Source organism: Rhea pennata, chromosome 4 (genome assembly GCF_028389875.1).
Source record: "Rhea pennata isolate bPtePen1 chromosome 4, bPtePen1.pri, whole genome shotgun sequence".
Taxonomy (NCBI): domain Eukaryota; kingdom Metazoa; phylum Chordata; class Aves; order Rheiformes; family Rheidae; genus Rhea; species Rhea pennata.
The window spans coordinates 14,205,396-14,211,820 of NC_084666.1; positions in this window are offsets into that span (position 1 = coordinate 14,205,396).

Sequence of the window (6,425 nt, forward strand, 5' to 3'; positions counted from 1 at the left end):
AAGCCCCTTATCTCAGCGCTGATTTCTGGACTGTGAGTATTCAGTAGAGTCACCTCTCTGTAGATCCAAGAACAGAGGCATTTCAGCTTCAGAGAAGAGTGAGAATAGTGTCTTCTTTTTCTCCTCTTCTCCCTCACCTCACAATTTTCCTTTACTGCAGTATCCAGTCAGACTGGTCCATACAACTGCCTGTTGGGAGCAAGAACTTGCTTTGTGTGTTCTTCAAGATGGCTCAGTTTGAGCCAGATGCTGTCTAGAAGGCATTAGTTCAAGCACTGTGCCATGCTGATATGTCTGTGCAGCTACTGGATTGGAGCAGCACGTATCAGCCAGTGCTGAGAATGTACACCTCTAAGACTACGTAATATATCCTCAGTGTGATGACTGTAGCAAATTCAAAGGTGACTCTCTCCAGAGGCTTTATAAGCAGCTTATATGCTGTGTATAAGAAATCCAGACCCCATGCTGGGGGTAAACACCTAAAATTTAGAGTCTGCAGAGTCCTCATTAGATTTAGGTGACACTAAGTGCCAGTAAGCTCTCCTGTACTTTTCAACCTACTCATTAAGTGAACTGTTCAAGACAGGTGCTGCTGCATCTTCACTGTAAATTATAGTTCCTCAAAAGCTGAGCAGTTTCTTCCCTCTTTACTGCTCAGACTTGCCAAATTCATAATTTTACTCAGAGCTGACATTTCTTCTATCCTGTTATATTAGACAATGATGTGCTGGGTGATGTACCCAGGAGAGGACAGGAGAGGTACCTGTCACAATAGACGCAATGATATAGCAAAAGCCTCAGTGATATGCTGCAGTGAGGAATGTGCTTCGTGATGGGGTTCTCTTTAGAAAATGATGCCATGGCTGCTCTCCTGCTCAGGAGACACCTGAGCTGTGTCTTCTGCTCAGGAGACACCAGACATAGCTGGCTGGCAGATGTGGCCATCAACCTACCTTCTATAAGAAGTCATAGAGTAGTGAAGAACTTGTGGTGCTGTCCTGCAAATGCTAAGATACAGCCCTAGATGAGGAAGAGAGGGAAGCGAAAATAGAGTCAGTGAGAAATCCCATGAGAACTGGAAGCCTGCATTTGAAGGAGAGGGAAAAGAAAGGGTGATCTTTTTCTTTAGGTCAACGTAAACTCTTGGCCTTTGGGTCAGAGTGTCAAATTTTTCTTCTACATTGTTAAATCATGATAGCTTCCAGACTTCTTGTTGTAGTATAATCCATTAAAAAAAAATCTCTTTTTTCTTTTAGAGCATGTAACAGAATTCTTTACTGTACAGAATATCTCTACTATAGCATTTCCTTTTGACTAGAAAGAAAAGGTCTATCTTACACATAAATATCTAAAATGCTTCTGCACGATCATTTTCCTAACCACTGTTTTGATTTTTTCACTCTGGATTCTCTCATTGTTCCCTTCTCTGTGTCATAAAATATAGGAAGTCAAATATAGCCAGCATATTGGAAGAGATTCTTGCAAACACTGCTACACAGACTTCTTGGTAGACATATTTAGGAATACAGCATTGCAATGGAATTCATTGTACAGAAAAATGAGAACTACCTAGTAAATTTACTAAAATCACTAATCAGTAATGTGTTTGTACTTTTTTACGATTCCAATACTTATTATAATGACAAAACATAGTTGTGAATACTGTAAAACATTAGAAGAGCTCACAGCCAAGAGTAGTAAGGCTGCAGCCATAGGTATTCTTTCTTAAGAAACAGGAAGTAAAAGCTGGACTTGGTGTTTACCCACTGGAATCAGGTATTTCAGACTGCCAACAATGACCCCACACTCTTGGCAGATTCCAGATTCCCCAGCACACCCCATGGAGTCTGTTTCACATCCTTATGGAAAAATTCTGCAAAAAGACAGCATTATTATTAGTTTTTATACTTATTTAGATTAGTCTAATTCTGCTGCTTAGATTGGAGAAGCAAAAGTAAAGTTAGCTACTTTCAAGGGAGGATATAAGATATGCCCAAACCAGTAAGGAAAACTTTTAAGGATGATTAAAGCAAAAACTGCTTATTTACAGGTGCAGGCAAAGATTTGTAATTGAGCTCTTCTCTGCTTGGCAGGCTTGGGGATTGGTAACACAAGGGTCCTCTGCATTCTAGTTTTGAACAAGCAAACAATTAGATACATGTTTGAGTTCAGTAAGTATGACTCTTAGACGGGACTTGAGTCCTTTGCTCCCATTAAAGCACTCACTGAATCCAAATAATTTTCTAACCCTGGAGATTATTACAGATTCTCTATTATTGTAGTAACTCGTAAAAAAATTAACAAATTTTAAGAAACTGTACTGTATATGACACTGGCTTATTCTATGGCATTTATAGGGGAATTTATAATTTATAGGGGAACCAATAAAAGCAAATTCACAAAACCTGATTAATATCTCCTGTACACAGCTAGAGCACGTTGTCCCATAGTCTTAGGGTGAACATATTTCTCAACACTTATGACAAAATTTACTATTTTACAGCTAATTGGATGTCTCTAATGAACTTTTAAAATAAAGAAAATTATGATAAGAATAAGGATAGCTGTAGAGAGCAGTAGAGATCATTGTCATGCTTCAATCAATAGACAAAAATATGCTGTCTTCTTCTCTAAAACTATGATAAGCCAATTACTTATGAATGGAAGAACATTCAACTTTCACACAGCCTTCTTATATTAATAAGTTTTTTCATCAGGGAATTCCAGCATTTCTTAGGCCCTAAATACAATCATTCCAGACAAACTGAGTGGGGACATAATGATAGCTATTATAGTCTGTATGATATCAACATGTTATATTATAAACTGAAGTATTTTCATGATCAAAACATTTAATATTTTTGTTCAAGAACTGCCAAAATTATCATTTCAGTATTATCACTTCAGTATTTTTAGACTTTCAGCATTTTCTTTTCTCTGAAAAATTATTAGATAAACACAGTTTTGTACGAGTTTGACTCTGGCAAGTATATCATATACCAATGGGAATTCACATCTTAAATCTTCATCTAAAAACCAGCAACTGCTTTTAGCAAAAAGGGAATTTTTTTAATGTACCATTTTAAGAAGAAGAACCTTTCACATTGGATTTTATTTTTTCTATATCTTTCCAAATGAAAGAAAGAAATATTTTTAATGAGATATTTTTTCATCAAAATTAACCTCTCTCAGATACATCTTTGAGTACAAACCACATAAAATATTTGCCTAAACCACTATGTGTTACTGAAAATTTTTATGTATTTGAAAAGACATCTTTTTGAAAACAAAAATAAAAAAACTCTCTATAGTAGATCTCCAAATTATGGTTCAGCACTAAATTAAAGAATATGGATATCACTGAAAAAATTATAAATGTGTGATAAAAGAACAGACTCAAAACTAAGATCTTCCTAAAATTCTTAAAATGTACCTTGGGTACAGTATTAACTTAGCAGCTGAGTATTAGACATCAGGAAACCAACAACAGAATCACACGAGTAAGAGAATCGATATCCATCACTGTTTTCCAGCAGTGTAATGAATAAACACAGAAAGACACCAATTTAAATGATACAGTGATTCTAGGTTGAATTCCCCTGGGTTTTAGATCCCTCCATATTTCATCGTGGGGGACTACCATTAATCAGAAAGTCAAATGGGCCTTAAGACAAAAAAAGAAAAGATCTGTACCAGCCATGAACAGAGTAACACAAACCTGCACCAGAGTGTGCTGCTTGAGAGAGTGATCTGTAACATGGACCATATTTAGAATAAGATCAGGACACACAACCCTTCCCCAGGCTAGAAAAGCTTTCCTACAGGAAGCAAATAATACTGATACTGAAGCACAGGTATAGTAAACTGAAGAGCCAGTGAAAGAATTCAGTGGGCTTTGGAACCAATCTCTAATCTAAATGGAGCTCAAATTACGTACTTCATGCACATCTCACATTCAGTTTGACAGCTCAATGTAATGATCAGTTGTGCCCTCTCTTCTGCTTGTGCTGCTTAATACAGCAGAAGAATCACTTTTCACAGCTGCAAATGCTGTAATGAAGTTCAGCAAATTGTCCGAGCTTTCTTGAAAGCTCTGACTCACTTGCATTGATATCTTCCACAATCTGGCAAGGCTTTTTTATAATCTCAATATTCTTCTGTCCTACTAGCTGTCTGTCTAAAGTCTGCTTTGTGTCTCAACCCACAAGTCCAACAGCTTTGGAAATGAACTCACGGATGAAAAAGAGAATTCTGAAATATGCAAAATGCTCTTTGAGCAGGAAAATGCACTCAGGGCCAAAACATGGTCTGCATCTAATAGGAAAGACCTGAGTAAGAAGTGATCGTGTTTGTGCTTAATTGGATACATCTAGCATAAAGAGGTTATACATTTAAGGTTAAAAAATCACTCTTCTAGGTGCCACATGAAGTATAATAAAATAAATTATAGTTAGTGACTCAAAAGTCCTCCAACTAGGTCATTTCTATCAGTATTCTTGGCCAAGTTACTAAATGATCAGTAGCACACAGGATTTGATACTATGAATTCAGGTTTTCTCAGAGAACAACTTCATTAAGGATTAAATCCATTTCTTCTGCACATATGGCTGGTCTTAATGATTTTGTGTTTGCATCAGACGATAACCATGCCCAAAGTATCTCCAGTCAAATATTCTAAATACCTGTTGAAATTATCCCTTTGCTCTCCCCCCCCCATAAAAGAAACAAAAAAAACTAAGTAAACAAAGCAAAAACAAAACAGAAGTTGGGACTATGATTCTCAGTACCGCCCATCTCTGGATACTACCTAAAGATAGACTAATATCTGCTCCTTTCCCATACCTTTCTTGTGGAGGCTTCTTACTCCTAGATTCTGCAACTCTTCTTTCAAATCAGGGGTTTCCATACCACAGGATGCAGCTGTTTCAAAGAATGTTGCTCACATAGCTGAATACTTCCTTCTGAGCATATGCACACTCAGCGCAGAGCCCAGAGGAGATGCCATTACCAAGCATCAACACGCCCTTAGTACAGTATGAGCCTAGAATGAAACTCATGAGGAAACACAGGCCATCATTTCAGTCATGTGAAGCTGGTGAAAGCCAGCGGTGAGAATAGCATTGCTGCAAACATTGCTCACTGCAGAGCATCCTTTCCTTTACTTACCTTGGCAGTTCATTTCCACGCCTTTGTCATTCGTTCCATGGTGCCAACACAACAGTTAGTACAGCTAAATGACTCAGAGGGTGAAACTTCTTTTTCCTGGCTGTGTTACTTCTAGTCTGTATCGATTCTGGTTCACTGTGTAACCACAAGAAAACTTGCGCCAGCAAAAGTGATGGCCTAGCAGAAAGAAAGAAACAAGTAGCACTCACTGGAAGTGCTGGTTTAGATTAACTGAAAGTGATACTATGGAGCTAGGGAAATAAAGGCCATTCCCAACTACAAACCTAACATGCTGTGTGGTGCCAGGCAAGTTGCTTCAATTCTCTCTTCCCAAATTCAGAACATTTAGACTACAAGTTCTTCAAAGACAAAATGTTTTGCTTATTATGTACTCATGTAATGAATTCCTAGTCTAGGTTGGAGAACTATGGTAATACAAAGAGATAAAAATAATTATTTCTGAGGGCAATGAGAGTTTACCTAAGGGATTCACTTTAGCTAATGGAAATGCAAAGCAGTCATCAGCTCACACAACACTGCCCTATACTGAAAATTATAGAATATGATATTCTGTTCATCAGTGAGATCAAATTCCATCATGAAATCAAGAAACTGATGTGGGAGACAATTGTCTGATAAAGGAATTTGCATTATATACCAACTCTCTAAAATTAACATTATACTTGGCATTTAAAATGCTACAGGATTGTTTTTCTTGTTCAGAAGCTAAAATTATCTGAACATTTTTATCTACATTTTAATTTTTAGGCTATCTGGGCATATATTTAGCCGTAAAAATAACTAATACAGCCATTTATGTGACTTGGGAGGAAGAAGGAGGTATAATCTTCAGAGTATTTTTTAAAACTTTATATCAGTATATCAGAGCAGTGTGAATGGATTATACCCCAGACAAGGAAGTTACTCCACAAATGAAGAAATTTTAACACAGAATTCCTAGTACCCCCTGTGCATCCTCTCTGGCACTTCATCATCACAGAGTTTTCAGTGGGGCTATTAGTGCTTAAGGCTTAACTTTTGCGCAAAGACCTTTTTCTGTGTAAGCATTTTTGTTTCTCTCTGCTACAAACAAGGCCGATGGAGAAACTTTAGGATAAACAACCTTCCCCTGGGAAATACACCAGGTATCTGCTTTAGGTCCTTTTCCACACCATTCTGGTTACTGCTGTAGGTTTTGCAAAAGGGAGAAACTCTGCTTGTAAGCCAGTGGTTACCCCAGTGATGGAGACACAGGGTGA